The 16,749-nt window shown below is 39.0% G+C and overlaps 1 non-coding gene across 1 annotated transcript; it reads left to right on the top strand.

Moving 5' to 3' along the window:
* The first annotated feature begins 12,695 nt into the window (after nt 1-12,695).
* TRNAE-UUC (transfer RNA glutamic acid (anticodon UUC)) lies at nt 12,696-12,766 on the top strand. Its single transcript has one exon. It is a non-coding gene; the product is annotated as a tRNA-Glu (tRNA).
* The last annotated feature ends 3,983 nt before the right edge of the window (nt 12,767-16,749 follow it).

Here is a 16,749-nt window from a genome sequence, read left to right as displayed (position 1 = left end):
CCTGACCTGCCTCTTGAGAAACCTACATGCAAGTCAGGAAGCAACAGCTAGAACTGGACATGGAGCAACAGACTGGTTCCAAATAGGAAAAGGAGTATGTCAAGGCTGTATATTGTCACCCTGCTTATTTAACTTATTATATGCAGAGTACATCATGAGAAACGCTGGGCTGGACGAAACACAGCTGGAATCAAGATTGCCGGGAGAAATATCAATAACCTCAGATATGCAGATGATACCACCCTTATGGCAGAAAGTGAAGAGGAACTAAAAAGCCTCTTGATGAAAGTGAAAGAGGAGAGTAAAAAAGTTGACTTAAAGCTCAACATTCAGAAAACAAAGATCATGGCATCTGGTCCCATCACTTCATGGGAAATAGATGGGGGAACAGTGTCAGACTTTATTTTTTTGGGCTCCAAAATCACTGCAGATGGTGACTGCAGCCATGAAATTAAAAGACGCTTGCTCCTTGGAAGAAAAGTTATGACCAACCTAAATAGCGTATTGAAAAGCAGAGACATTACTTTGCCAACAAAGGTCCGTCCAGTCAAGGCTATGGTTTTTCCAGTAGTCATGTATGGATGTGAGAGTTGGACTGTGAAGAAAGCTGAGCGCTGAAGAATTGATGCTTTTGAACTGTGGTGTTGGAGAAGACTCTTGAGGGTCCCTTGGACTGCAAGGAGATCCAACCAGTCCATTCTGAAGGAGATCAGCCCTGGGATTTCTTTGGAGGGAATGATGCTGAAGTTGAAACTCCAGTACTTCGGCCACTTCATGCGAAGAGTTGACTCATTGGAAAAGACTGTGATGCTGGGAGGGATTGGGGGCAGGAGGAGAAGGGGACGACCAAGGATGAGATGGCTGGATGGCATCACTGACTCGATGGACGTGAGTCTGAGTGAACTCCGGGAGTTGGTGATGGACAGGGAGGCCTGGCATGCTGCAATTCATGGGGTAACAAAGAGTTGGACACGGTTGAGTGACTGAACTGAACTGAACTGAGGGAATATAGATCCCTTGAGCAGGGTTTTGAGATATAGATATGACTGTAATCAAAATAAAAGAAAATTTATCTTACTGGTAAGGAAATTGTAAATAGCTCAATGTGTATGTGTACTACAAAAATGCCTGAATTGAGATTTGAAAAGAAAGGAGTAGGAAAAATTAAAAAAAGAGTTTGTACTTTATCCTGAAAGCAATGAAAGATTTTTCAGCAAAGGAATGACTGAATCAGATATTTCTTAATTAACATCTAATTCCTAATGTTGACTCATCCAACAATCTGATTTTTTACGGGGTCTCCTATGTAGTCACCCAGTAGGAAGATATTTCCTTATTAAAGAGGTAGGTTATCCTGCCAGATAAATGTTCTGTTGAAAATGATGAATTGTCAGTCTCTTCTAAATTTGATTGGTTTGAGGTAGTGTCCGAAGTCTAATAGATTTTTAAAAGATATTTCTATTTATTTATTTGGCCGTGCCAAGTCTTAGTTGCAGCATGTGGGCTCTTTTTCAGTTGTGGCATGGCAACTCTTAGTTGCAGCCTGTGGGATCTTAGCTCCTCAACCAGGAATCGAGCTCACTTCCCTTGCATTGGGAGTGTGGAGTCATAACCACTGCACCCCCACTGAAGTCCCCCTAATAGATTTTAAATATAGCAGTCAAGCCCAGTTTAGGGATCCCCATACTGGAGTTGGAGATCTGAGGTGGTATTTTTGAGATCTATAGTTATTGCCACCTCTTGAAGTCCTGCCTAATAAGACTTCTAACAACCCTCTGTATAGTACCCTGAAGACTACACCCCCATCAGCCTCCTAACTCTCAGGTATACTGAGAATTCCACAATCACAATGGCAATAATTTCATAAAAGATGATGTCATACTTTAAAAATCCTTAACACAACTTCCAGAAATGAAGAGGAAACTCTTCTAAACATTTGTGATCAACTAACATAAAAGGAAACTCTTCTAAACATTTGTGATCAACTAACATAGAAGGAAATGGCAACCCATTTCTTGCCTGGAGAATCCCAGTGTTCTTGCCTGGAGAATCCCAGGGACGGGGGAGCTTGGTGGGCTGCCGTCTATGGGGTCACACAGAGTTGGACACGACTGAAGTGACTTAGCAGCTACATAAAATTTGCCTTGAAGTTTGAGTTATAACTCTTGACACAAGAACCATTAAGAATAACTGTGCTGTTGTATCTGTGTTCTCAGAAGGTTTGGACTAGACAGTGTGGGTGGGGAAGTAAAAATTCCTAAGTACCTTTGGACAGACTGCTCAAAGTAGTCACACTACAGTGGCTCAGTAGTGTTCTGGGCATGTACAAAGATAGTCAGCGTAAACGAGGCAAGTTTTTTTCCTGTTGGTTCAATGACAATCAAGTTATTAAAACTGTGGCTTGATAATATTTTTTTCACCCTTTGGGTTGTGTTTCCCCAGGCCAGTCATAGTCAGTGTTGTGCTCTGCTAAGTTATTACGCCTCACTGGTTAGTGAAACAATCAGGCTCACTGAACAAGTACAATTCAGGTACCGCCCACTTTTTTCTTCTGTTTTTTAAGTACCCTGATCTAACAGCTGTGGGATTCTGTTGATGACGCTTAAATGTTTCAGGATTTTCAAGTTTGCTCAAGAGACACATAAATGATCTATTCGTGATTCAGAGATTTCTTTCTTCTCACCTGCTGCTCAGTAACGGCACTTTAGTTAATATGTTTACATCTACAAAGACATCTACCAATGATGGGCAGCAGTCACACATGTAGTTTTACTGCAGAGGACTTCAGTGTTCATATTGTGAAATTTGGGAAAATCACCTATCATCTCCCGATCCTGTTATTTACTCATTTGTAAAGTGGAGCTAATCATAGAATGGTAGTAACCTCATAAATCTGCTTCAAAAACGTAATAAGATGATATATGTAAAGCACTTAACTCAATGTGGGGCAAACATCAACCAACAAATTAATTTACTCAACTGTTCAAATTCTTATTGCATGCCAGGTGCTGCACTCAGTACTGGAGATAAAATGACAAGCAAGGGCAGACACAGTTCTTGCTCTCATGAAGCTGACAATCTAAGGCAGGAGGTTGGCAATTAATTAATCCCAAAAAAACAAAAGTATAGAGAAGAGTGGAGACAAGAAGTTGGACGACATGATACTTTTGGAACTTAGAACAATTTGACTTGACTCCCAAGGGTAATTGAGCAAATTTCTCTGGGAACGTGTCTCTTGAGTGGCCAATAGCAGGATGGTGAAGAGTTAACTCAGTGACATTGAAAAGATGGCTTTCCAGGTTGGAAAGCAAGCCTGAGTGGCTGGAGCAGCTGAGGGGGGAGCAGGATGGGAGATAAGGTGGGCTTGAGATGAAGTGGGCGGGATCCATTGTGTAGCAGTTGTCAGTTTGTCTTTTTGATAAGAACAATGAGAAGCTGCTGACGGGCTTTTGAATGAGATGGGAGGGAAGGGTAGCATGAAAGTACCAGGAGCAGATTTGGATGTTGAGATCATCTTGGCTGTAGAAAACGTATAGGAGTAGGACTAGAGGAAATAGAAGCTATTAGAAGAGATGATGAGGGAATTTCCTGGCGTTCCATTGGTTAGGACTCCTCACTTCCACTGGTGTGGGTTCAATCCCTGGTTGAAGAACTAAGATCCTGCAAGCTATGAGACATGGCCAAAAAAAAAAAAAAAAGATGATGAAAGTTTGGGCTACGTTGATCATGGTAAAGGTGGAGAGAACTGGACATATTTGAGAGAGATTTAGGAGGAATAATTCATGGGAGTTGGTGATGGATTGAATATGAGGATTAAAAAAGAACAAAGTATGGTGTCCCTGGTGATCCAGCAGCTAAGACTCCATGCTCTCCAATGCAGGGGGTCCAAGTTGGATCCCTGGCCAGGAAACTAGATCTCACATGCCTCAACTAAGAGTTCAAATGCCACAGTTAAAGATCCCATGTGCTGCAACAAAGATCGAAAATCCTGTGTGCCACAACTAAGATCCAATGCAGCCAAATAAATAAATTAATTAAAAAAAAAAGTTTTGAGGATCACTCATAGGCTTCTGACACCATTCCCCAAGATGGTTAGTCAGAATAACAAAGTTTAGGGGTAAAATTATGAATTCATCCTTTTGGATATTTGATTTAGAGGGTTTTTTTTTTTTTAGATGTTCATGGCTAGAGCACATGGGGTATATATGTATCATAAACAAGTGTATATAAAAACACACACACACTTGCATTACACATCATCTGCATCATATAGGTGGTGACTTTCTCACTTGTGAAATGGGCGTACTAAACCTGCTTCAGAGGAATCTTGTATGAAGAACATAAAGTAGCTAAGTATACGTGAATGACTGTGCTAAGCTACAAGAGAGTAAAGACATGGTCTTGGGTTCAGTACCAGAAGAGTAATAGGGAAATGCCTGAGAGGGCCCTACAAGCAGTCGTAGAGGAGGAGCATCCTGTATCCAGTGTGATGTGAACAGTCTGGTTTATATACCACATCTGAAGGTCACAAGATCTGTTAGTGAGCTGCTTAACTGAGATGTTTTCTAAATAATCAGTTATTGAATCTGAAGCCTGGAAGGCTTTTTTTTTTTTTTTTAATTTATTTGGTTTCACCAGTTTTTAGTCGCAGCACTCTGGATCTTCAAGCTTGGTTTCGGCATGTGGAATTTTTAGTTGCAGCATGTGGGATCTAGTTCCCCGTGTTGTGCTGTGCTACGCTGCTTCAGTCATGTCCGACTCTTTGTGACCCATCAACCGTAACACACCAGGCTCCTCTGTCCATGAGGATTCTCCAGGCAAGAATACTGGAGTGGATTGCCATGCCCTTCTCCAGGGGATCTTTCCGACCCGGGGATCAAACCCATGTCTCCTACGTCTCCTGCGTTGGCAGGCGGGTACTTTACCACTCGTGCCACCTGGGAAGCCCAGGGAAGTCCCTGGAATCCTCTTATTCATAATAACTTCAACATTAAAGTATTCAAAGAAAGTTTTCATGGAAATTCATGAACGTTTATTGAGGGTTGCAAGTCCAACATGGTAAGGTCAGAGAAAAATTCCTGGAACTGAAGTGTAGAAGTTGACCACAAAAAGAAGTGGGAAGATGTATTCTAGGAGTGAAGAGTACAGGAACTTTAAAAAGCACAAGTACATAAAAGCACAGTGGGATGAAGGAAGTGAAATTATCTTGGGGTTAATAACATTTGGGACAGGAGATGATACTAGCAAGGTAAAGGGACCAAATAATGGAAAGCAAGTGAGTAATGGAACCCGTTAGGAGCCTGTAGACAAAGAAATGACACAGTAGGCTTGCTTTTAGATAGAAATGGTCGACCATCATATAGACCAGAGAATGGAACTGGAGATTCAGAGGTTATCAGTTATGAACAAGTAAAAGAAGTCTGATGTTCAGGAGACATGTAGAAAGTAGTCTAGCCTGGAAATACTTAGAGATGAATAATTATCCAGAATAAATGAAATAAACAGAAGAGAACATGTAAAGTGAGAAGAGAGAGAAAATTTAAAAAGGACCCAGTGAAACACATCATTTAAGGGAAAAGTGCAAGAAGATCTCGAGAATGTCTCTCATCCAGTAATCATCATTCTCAAAAAGTTCTTCTTTATATCTAACTTAGATCTGTCATGCTGTAATCAAAGTCTGTTTCTTCTGTCCACTCTCCAGTTGAGATAGAAAGCAGCTGTTCATCATCTTGTATATAACAACCTTTCCTTTGCTTGAATACTGTTATTAAGAAACCTGGTAGTCTTCTCTAACTTAGGCTAAATAATTTCTAGCTCCTATTTTTCCAACCCTTTAATCATCTCTGTGACTCTCTGTTGAATCTCTTCCACTCTTTCCACAAACCTCTTTAACTTTGGAGTCCTTGGCTGGACCTTGTACTTTCAAGACTCACTTTGACAATTATGGAAGAACCTTCTTAAATTTCTTATATGGTAGCTTTATATATCCCAATGTCATGCTTGGATCTACTCCATGTTAAATACAGGATTTCTAGTAAACCATCTTATTTTGGCTATTTATGTCTATCTAGCTAAATTTTGGTATTATTAATGCTCAGTCCATTTTGACAGTATTGTTTCAAAGAGAGAATTCTCAATACCGGTCTATGACCAAATGTTATAACTTATCTGTCCTTGGTCTCAAGGACATCAGTTTAGGCAGGAAGTAAAAGCTTTGTATGCCATGCACTTGCATAGGATGACATAGATTAAGAGCATGTTCTTTTTCATATCCCCTTTTTTGTTTAAATGATGAAGTCAGATTAAACTCTAAATGTGAAGGAACCTCGCTTACTTCTCTTATCCCATGTGTGTCTCCCTCTCTCCACTGTGAGCTCCTTGAAGGAGGAGCCCAATCTGGCTGTCTTTATATTCTCAGCCCACTTTTAAATGTCAAGGAAAATCACATTGGTGCCTACCTTAAATCCAGTGTAGAAAAGGAAGCTTAGACTTCCTTAGTGGTCCAGTGCTTAAAGAATCTGCCTGTGAATGTAGGGGACATGGGTTCGATCCCTGGTCTGGGAAGATTTCACATGCCACAGGGCAACTAAACCCATGCTCCATAACTACTAAAGCCCACATGCTGTAGAACCCATGCTCTATGACAACAGGAGGCACTGCAAAGACAAGCCCAAGTACCACAAATGGAGAGTGGCCCACATTCGCCGCAACTAGAGAAAGATTGCACACAGCAAGGAAGACCCAGTACAGTGATTAATTAATTAACTTTTTAAAAAAGAAAAGGAAGGTCTTGACCAGCAATGGATCTTGACTTCCATCTTGCTTGTCATCTCAAATTGATAAGTAATTTACTTATTCCTGAGCCTTGTGATTAGAAGGACCCTGAAGTGCTGTCATGGACCATGAAAAACTGCTGTGGCCAACTGAAACTGTTGGGACTTAGAATTGTGAGCTGCTCTAGCAAACTGTTTACTATGGACATAGGGCACAGGAGAAGAGGTCAGGGCAGCCCATATTTGCCACTAAAAGCAATGACAAGACTATGCCTTCATTCCTAGACAATGTCTTGGTCCCACACTATTCATAGACTATTGCTATGAGAAAGAAAACGGCACTTTCTTCCGTTTAAGGGATCATAGCAAAAACAACAGAAAATCTTGGAGGTCGTGCTCCTATTTTTAAAAAAATCTTTACTCCCACTCATTTTGTCCAATTGCACAAGACCTCTTTTTAGTAACTCTTGGAAATTGTGTCAGTGCTAATTTGCATGGTTGCCACACATGGCTCTGAAATGTCATTACAAGTGTTTTGTTCACGATTCTTTCCTGGAAGTTGCTCAGAAAATAGTTTTGATTTAACTTAAAAGTCAATGAAAATAATAGAGATGGAGTGAGTTTTTTGTTAAGTTAATCAAAGAATTCAGCTGCCACTTAAAAATTTCCACAAATAATCTTACGGTGTTATTGCTAATTATTACCCTGACAGCGTATTGTCAAAAGATGTAGTACTAGACAAAGAACTCAATGACTGGAACTTTAGTGACGTCTTTGTCAAATGGATAAAGTTTGGTGTAAAAGCTGACCTAAGAGGTGGAGCGAACTGAAGAATTAGTATGTTGTGGGTATTGTCCGGTCCCTGGAATGTAAGAAATGGTCCTGGAAAGCTGTCAGTACATTCCATTTTAGATGCTTCGGTTCATTTGCTTCTCTGCTTTGTTGTTGTTTTGTGCTTCTTCACTTAACATGAGCCTCAATGTCTAGACTTTGGAGAATAACCCCAAAGATAGTTAAAGTAATGATAAGTCAAGTTGGTTGATCCACTCGTGATAGGTGCTGCATCTAAAGTCTACAGTTAATAGTGAGATAAATGCTCTAAAAGTGTAACTTCAGGGACTTCCTTGCTGATCCAGTGGTTAAGACTTCTCCTTCCAATGCAGATGGTGGAGGTTTGACCCCTGTTTGTGGAGCTAAGATCCACACGCCTTGCGGCCAAAAAACCAAAACAGTTAAAAAAAGAAGCAATATTGTAACAAATTTAATAAAGACTTTAAAAATGGTCCATATCAACCTTTATTAAAAAATAAATAAATATCAGTGCAACTTCACAGTGAGCTGAGAAACATTCCACCAACTCTATGTTCTTTCTGAGTTACTTGAACCATTGACATGATTTTGAATATCACTTGGTAATGACACCAAGTCTGCAGCTACACCTCAGGACTTTCTCCAGAGTTGCTGTTTGCTACAAGAATGCTCCTTGTACACCTCAGATTCAACAAGTCTCAAATTATTGAAGTCATCACTTCCCGTCAAACCTCCTTCTTCTGTAATCGATATTGTGTTTGGTATTGATGCTTCGCTCCACAATTGTCTCTAACTCTTCTATTTTCTGTATTTCCCACATTCAACTCACCAGAGTCTTTCTAATTACTTTCCTACTTAGTTCTTGAATGCTTTTCCTGTTCTCCACCTCTGCTATCACTGGCCTAGTTCTCTCTCATCCTGAACAGTGCAACAGCCTCGTAAACAATCTTCTAGTCTCAGTTCCAGCTCTCTCCATATCATATCATTTTGAATTTTGTGACCTGGCCCCCGTCTAACCTTCTGCTTTTTCCCTCATCATCTCTGTATGTGTCTTGTCTTTCACCTTCCTCTCTGGCAATCATGCTGTTTCTTCTCTGTCTCTGTGTGGAACACCTTCCCCGTTTCAACCTTCTTCCTCATCATTTGCTTCATTCTTACTTGTTCTTTAATAAAACCAACCTCAGTTATCACCTCTTCCTAGAAAGTCCTTTTCTACTACCTACCTACCTTCCTACACACACACACACACACACACACACACACACAGACACACACGCACGCACACACTCCTATTTTTTTTGCCTTCATAATACCTAGAATTCATGTCTATCATCGCCCTTAGCACATTTTATTAACCTCCCTGTGTATGGATTTTTCTGTACCACTGTGCTATGCACTCTCTAAAAAGACATCATGTCACATTTTCATTTGATTGATCCATAGCACACTAGCATAGTGCCTCGCACTGGTAATCTTTCCATAGATGTTGACTAAAAAAATGACAGTATCATTATGAGTATATGCAATAGAACACAAGTAGAAGCAATGATATCATCACCTTGAATTTGCAACAGATTAACTGAAATGGATAATACAAAATACAGTGACTAAGCAAGGACAATAACTCTCGATATACTTTCAAGTTCCTTAAAAATCACTGAAGCCTATAATGCTGAAATGAATATAGTAAACATGAATACGTATAATTGCTTAACTTTAGTGCCAAACTCTCATAAATGACTAAGTAATGTATTTAAACATTGCTAGCCAGATCAGGATTGTTAAGTAACACACTTATAAATGAAAGTATTTAGACTGAAAGAATATATATAAATTTGAAGAATAAATATATATACATATATGTATATAGGAGAAATGCAAGCCCCTCTAAGAAGGAAAATCCACAAAAATTATTATTATTTTTTTACTGTTATTGAAAACACAGGACTACTAGAATCATCAGTGTTACAAGAATAGAAAGAATGACTAGTTATGCCCCATTCTTTCCTTCAATAAAATAGATCACTTAAGTGCTAAAAGCATACATTTTTTTCTTCCCATAGTATTATACTATTTCCATTTTGTATGAAAAAAATTCAAATATAGTCCATAACATTTTCATTTTTCTAAATTATCTCTTAAGCTTCCTCTTACCCCCCTACTCAAAAAATTGATAGCCAAGATTCTAATATAAAATGCACAGGACAACAATTTCTCATTTGCGGGTCTCGGAATCTCTGCCTTTCTTTGCCTAGTAACTTTCCTTGTTTATTCTCTCAAGTTCATTACTTTTTTCCCCCACTAACATGTTTCATAGTTGTTTTTGTTTATTCAATTATCTACATATGTACTTGTGCAAGGATTATACTGAAAAACCTTAAATATGACAAGACAACTACAACATTAAACATCAGGTTTGATACCTTCCTTGATATTTTTGTCTTTAAAAAGAAAATCATGGAAATACTTCTTTGCTTGGTTTGGAATACCTAATGAATTTTAACAACACATTCTTTGAATATCTTGGTTGTTGTGCATTCTCTTTTTACTAGAAAACAAGTTCTTCATATTTTTTCTCCCTGAAAATTATGCAAACATATGAGCATGACTTACATACCTATCTGCCAGTCTGGTTGGTTAGTAGGATTTTTCAATCATTGTTAGTGCCCTTGAGACTTCAATGAGAAAACACTCAGAGAGACCATAGTTGCTTGGTTAGAACTCTTTCTTTTTCCATTTAATGTTATCACAGATAAGTTTAAGATGAGATTGTTTAAGGTGAAACTTACTTTTCATAGCTAAAGTACAGTCTGATTAAAAGGTATGTCTTCCTTGAACTCACATGAAGCAAAAAGAGGCTCTGTCTTCTTAAATATGTGCAACTGTGCCTTCTGTTCTACTTTCTAAAGGATGTAAATTTCTTCTAGCACTCACTCTCTTTCAGTTTGATAAAGTCAAAACTCTTCAGGGATTCAAGAATTTCACACAGGTTCATGTTTCTTTCAACTCAGTTTTATAGTCAGAACAACAGTTCTGTGAGTATCATACCTCCTTAACAAGTATGTAAGCAAAATAACCAATCAATGACATGAGAAGGACCATGTGCTTTAAAATTTTCTTTGTAATAGTTTAAATATGTTATCTTTGGATATCTATTGTTTTGTCTACCAAGTGCTCATTCTTCTGGTTCAGGCCCTTCGTCAATTTCTAACAGAGCCTCCAAGTTCCCACATGTAGTTGCTAGCCACAGAGGTGAGCATTTGAAAGAATCTGGCACAGTGAATCCCAGATATTTGGAACCTCTGATCTAGAAAATAAGGTCAATCACTTCCTAATCATTGTGATTGTAAACTGTAAAATTTGGACCGTGCCAGTGGTAGCACAATGGTCTAAATGTGGTCTTTCAGCTTGAAGAGGCTTCCGCTGTCCGACGATGGACAATTTAAAATCAATTAAAACAATAAATATCATGGATTGAAGCAGTTCAGTGTTAGAATCCATGAGTTCATAATGACACAAAAAAATACTGATTGGTTACTTTTGCTGGAGAACCAACATTGTTTTGAACACTAACTTATTGTTGTTCAGTTGCTAAGTCATGTCTGACTCTTTGCGACCCCACAGACTGTAGCACGCCAGGCTCCCCTGTCCTTTACCATCTCCGAGAGCTTGCTCAAACTCATGTTCATTGAGTCAGTGATGCCGTCCTACCATCTCATCCTCTGTTGTCCCCTTTTCCTCTTACTCTTTCTTTCCCAGCCTTTCCCAGCCTCAGGGTCTTTTCCAATGAGTCGACTCTTTGCCTCAGGTGGCTGAAGTATTGGAGCTTCAGTTTCAACATCAGTCTTTCCAATAAATACTGAGGGTTGATTTCCTTTAGGATTGACTTGTTTGATATCCTTGCAGCCCAAGGGACTCTCAAGAGTCCTCCAGCACCACAGTTCGAGAACAACAATTCTTCAGTGCTCAGCCTTCTTTACGGTCCAACTCTCACATCCATCCATAAATGACTACTGGAAAAACCATAGTTTTTACTATACAGACTTTCGTCAGTGAAGTAATGTCTCTGCTTTTGAATATGCTGTCTAGGTTTGTTATAGCTTTTCTTAAAGGAGCAAGCGTCTTTTAATTTTGTGCCTGCAGTCACCATCTGCAGTGATTTTGGAGCCCAAGAAAATAAAGTCTATCACTATTTCCACTTTTTCCCCATCTATTTCCCATGAAGTGATGGGACTGAATGCCATGATATTCATTTTTTTGTTTGAATGTTGAGTTTTAACCTCACTTTTTCACTCTTCCTCTCTCACTCTCTTCAAGAGGCTCTTTAGTTCCTCTTCGCTTAAACACTAGCTAATAAAGAAAAAGTCAAAGATTTATCTCACCTTCCTTGAATTTACTGTGTATTAGGATAGCTATGTCTTCCCTGGTGGTGCCTGCTAATGCAGGAAACTTAAGAAACTTGGGTTCGATCCCTGGGTTGGGAAGATCCAGTATTCTTGTCCTGGGGAAACCCATGGATAGGCGAGCCTGGCAGGCTACAGTCCATGGGGTTGCAAAGAGTCGGACATGACAGAAGCGACTAGACACACACACAGGACAGCTAAATTCAGTGAAGAAAAATTTGTAGAGCTGTTCCAGCTAATAAAAAGAAGGAATGGCAGACCAAGTTGCATTCATTTGCAAACCCCTACTGGGTTATGCAATACAATATCTACTAGCCATACATGGTTATTGAACACTTGAAATGTGTCTGGTCTAAAATGAGATGTGATGTAAGCCATGGTGTGCTGGTAAATGTTTAATAACTAGCTCTCTGAGGTGGAAAAAAACCCCACTTTTGGTGTTTGTTTAGAGTGACTACTACCTCCATAGCCAGTTTCAAGCCACCAAAGGGATGTCATGAACGGAGTTGGGAGGAGATGCCTACAGTTGGCTCTCACAGGCTTGTGTGAGCGGGCTCTAGCACCCACTGGCTGTGAGTGGAAAAAATACGAAGACTTGGTATGAAATTAAGAATATAAAAGATTTCATTACACACTTAAATGTTGGAATGGTAGTATTTTGATATATTGAATTAAATTACGTTTTAAAAATTATTTTTATTTCAGAAATTCCCTGGTGGTCCAATGGTTAGGACTCAGCATTTTCACTGCTGGGCCTGGGTTCAATTCCCATTTGGGGAACAAAGAACCCACAAGTCGAGTGGAGTGTCAAAAAATATTCTTTTTTTTAAGTAGGGGCACTAGAGCACTTAAAATTACATATATGGTTCATATTATATTTCTCTTGGGAAGTGCTGATGTAGACAGTGATCCTCACTTACTGTCAACATATCAGGTAGATAGACAACCAGATATTATGCGACTTCTGATGGAAGAACATGTCACCATCTATGAAGCAACTTTCTCTTCTCTTTTCTTTTTTTTGGCCACACCATGCAGTTTGTGGGATCTTAGTTCCCTGACCAGGGACTGAATTCAGGTTTGGCAGCGAAACCACCAAGTCCTAATGACTGGACCACCAGAAGAATTCCAGGGGTGGTCTTTCAAAGACCCAAACCTGTACAAGGTCAATCCCTTAGGATAAATTACTAGGTTAACAGGAAATAATGAAGACAGAGAAACATGTTAAATGACATGGGGCTGCAGCCAGCAAAATCTAGGATGTGGAATATATTATGGGACCCAGTTTCTTCAACAAATACATTGCAGAGAGGGAAGAAGAGAAATGGAGGACAAATACCATGTAATATCACTTATATGTGGAATCTAAAATATGACACAAATGAACTTATCTACAAAACAGAAACAGACTCACAGACGCAGAAAACATACCTATGGTTGCCAGTGGGGCAGGGAGAGGGGGAGGGATGGAATGGGAGTTTGGGGTTAGTAAATGCAAATTATTATGTATACAATGTATGGACAAGGTCCTACTGTATAGCACGAGAAATTATATTCACTGTCCCAGGATAAATTAAACCGTAATGGAAAAGAACATATATGTGTGTGTGTGTGTGTGTGTGTGTGTGTAACTGAATCGCTTTGCAGTACAGAAGAAATTAACACAACATTGTAAATCAAGTATACTTCAATTAAAAAAAAAAAGAGAGATGGAGGGAGAAACTATACAGTAAAAGAGATTTAAGAAACTATCAACCAACACTCTCCGACATACATCACAGAAGGATCCTCTATGATCCACCTCCCAGAATTCTGGAAATAAAAGCAAAAATAAACAAATGGGATCTAATTAAAATTAAAAGCTTCTGCACAACAAAGGAAAATATAAGCAAGGTGAAAAGACAGCCTTCTGAATGGGAGAAAATAATAGCAAATGAAGCAACTGACAAACAACTAATCTCAAAAATATACAAGCGACTTATGCAGCTCAATTCCAGAAAAATAAACGACCCAATCAAAAAATGGGCCAAAGAACTAAATAGACATTTCTCCAAAGAAGACATACGGATGGCTAACAAACACATGAAAAGATGCTCAACATCACTCATTATTAGAGAAATGCAAATCAAAACCACAATGAGGTACCACTTCACAATGGCTGCGATCCAAAAATCTGCAAGCAATAAATGCTGGAGAGGGTGTGGAGAAAAGGGAACCCTCCTACACTGTTGGTGGGAATGCAAACTAGTACAGCCACTATGGAGAACAGTGTGGAGATTCCTTAAAAAATTGCAAATAGAACTACCTTATGACCCAGCAATCCCACTGCTGGGCATACACACCGAGGAAACCAGAATTGAAAGAGACACATGTACCCCAATGTTTATCGCAGCACTGTTTATAATAGCCAGGACATGGAAACAACCTAGATGTCCATCAGCAGATGAATGGATAAGAAAGCTGTGGTACATATACACAATGGAGTATTACTCAGCCGTTAAAAAGAATTCATTTGAATCAGTTCTGATGAGATGGATGAAACTGGAGCCAATTATACAGAGTGAAGTAAGCCAGAAAGAAAAACACCAATACAGTATACTAACACATATATGTAGAATTTAGGAAGATGGCAATGACGACCCTGTATGCAAAACAGGAAAAAAGACACAGATGTGTATAACGGACTGTTGGACTCAGAGGGAGAGGGAGAGGGTGGGATGATTTTGAAGAATGGCATTCTAACATGTATACTATCATGTAAGAATTGAATCGCCAGTCTATGTCTGACGCAGAGTGCAGCATGCTTGGGGCTGGTGCATGGGGATGACCCAGAGAGATGTTGTGGGGAGGGAGGTGGGAGGGGGGGTTCATGTTTGGGAACGCATGTAAGAATTAAAGATTTTAAATTTAAAAAATAAAAAACTATATATAAAAAAATAAATAAAATTTTTTAAAAAAGCAAAAAAAAAAAAAGAAAGAAACTATCAACCAAGTATAATTTGAAGATCTTACTAAGATCTTCATTCAAACAAACATACCATATGAAAGAAGCTCCTTTATGAAACTTATGGTCAAACTAGAAATTTGAATGCTAACTGAATATTTGATAATACTAAGGGATCATTGCTAATAGTTTAGATGTGATATTGGCATTTTTGTTATTTTTTTAAGACTTGTGTTTTAGAGATATAAGCCAAAATGTTTATAGATATGATGATATGATGTCTGGGATTTGCTTCAAAATAATACAGGAGAGAATAACAGAGTGGGGCTATATATGAAATAAGATCAGTCATGCTTATTGTTGAAGCTTATCCAGGGTATTATGTCTACTTTTGTATTTCAAATTACCATAATAAAGTCTTTAGGAATCTGTAAACTAGTTAAAAATTAATGTATCTTTATCTGTTGTGTCTGTGCACTGGATTTCCTAGATACAGGAAAATATTTGAGTGCTTAGAAGTAGAAGAAATCTATCCTTTTACAAGGAGTATAATATATATCATGTTCATTACATATATCGTGTAATTTATATGTCAACTTCTCCAATGTTCTGTTTTGTTTCAGAACAATAATATTATTTTTAGAGATTGTCACCAAAAGGTATATTTGAATTCCCATTTTATTCTAGTTTCCTGTGTCTTTTGCTACCTATCAGTTTCTGCTTCAAATTTAACCCTTCTGCTCTTATCTATCCTCATAAAGTATGAGCTCTTAAGAAAAGAGAAAGGCAACAGTTTTGGCAATCAGATTTAATATTTGAATACCATTTATATTCTGATGTAAATAATCTCTTATAAGACTAGATTTATCTAGTCAAAGCAAACCAGCATACATACTGGTTTTTCCAGTATGTATGGATATGAGAGTTGGACTGTAAAGAAAGCTAAGCGTCGAAGAATTGATGCTTTTGAACTGCGGTGTTGGAGAAGACTCTTGAGAGTCCCTTGGACTGCAAAGAGATCTAACCAGTTCATCCTGAAGGAAATCAGTTCTGAATATTCGCTGGAAGGACTGATGCTGAAGCTGAAACTCCAATACTTTGGCCACCTGATTCGAAGAACTGACTCATTTAAAAAGACCCTGATTCTGGGAAAGATTGAAGGTGGGAAGAGAAGGGGACAACAGAGGATGAGATGGTTGGATGGCATCACCGACGCAATAGACATGAGTTTGAGTAAACTCTGGGAGTTGGCAATGGACAGGGAGGCCTGGCGTGCTGCAGTCCATGGGGTTGCAAAGAGTAGGACGTGACTGAGTGACTGAACTGCAGGGGAAAAAAGTTATGAAACAACAAGAAATTTTAACATTGGGTATTTGATGATATTAAGACATTGTTAATTGTTGAGTTAGAGAGTGAAAGTCACTCAGTCATGTCTGGCTCTTTGCGACCCCATGGATTATACAGTCCATGTGACTTCCCAAACAGCAATACTGGAGTGGGCTGCTGTTTCCTACTCCAGCCTCTTTTTGCTTGTGAAAGAAAGTGAAGTCGCTCAGTCGTGTCCGACTCTTTGTGACCCCATGGACTGTAGCCTACCAGGCTTCTCTGTCCATGGGATTTTCCAAGCAAGAGTACTGGAGTGAGTTGCTATTGCCTTCTCCAGAGGATCTTCCCAACCCAGGGATCAAACCCAGGTCTCCCGCTTTGGAGGCAGACGCTTTACCATCTGAGCCACTAGTGAAGGACCCGATTCAAAACTAAAACAGCTCCAACTAATAGATAAACATACTTTTAATCTAACATCCTATGAGATCTGAAG

The sequence above is a fragment of the Ovis canadensis genome, chromosome 9, assembly GCF_042477335.2.
Source record: "Ovis canadensis isolate MfBH-ARS-UI-01 breed Bighorn chromosome 9, ARS-UI_OviCan_v2, whole genome shotgun sequence".
Taxonomy (NCBI): Eukaryota; Metazoa; Chordata; class Mammalia; order Artiodactyla; family Bovidae; genus Ovis; species Ovis canadensis.
Note: the sequence above shows the minus strand (reverse complement) of the source record. Positions and strands in the feature narration are given on the sequence as shown.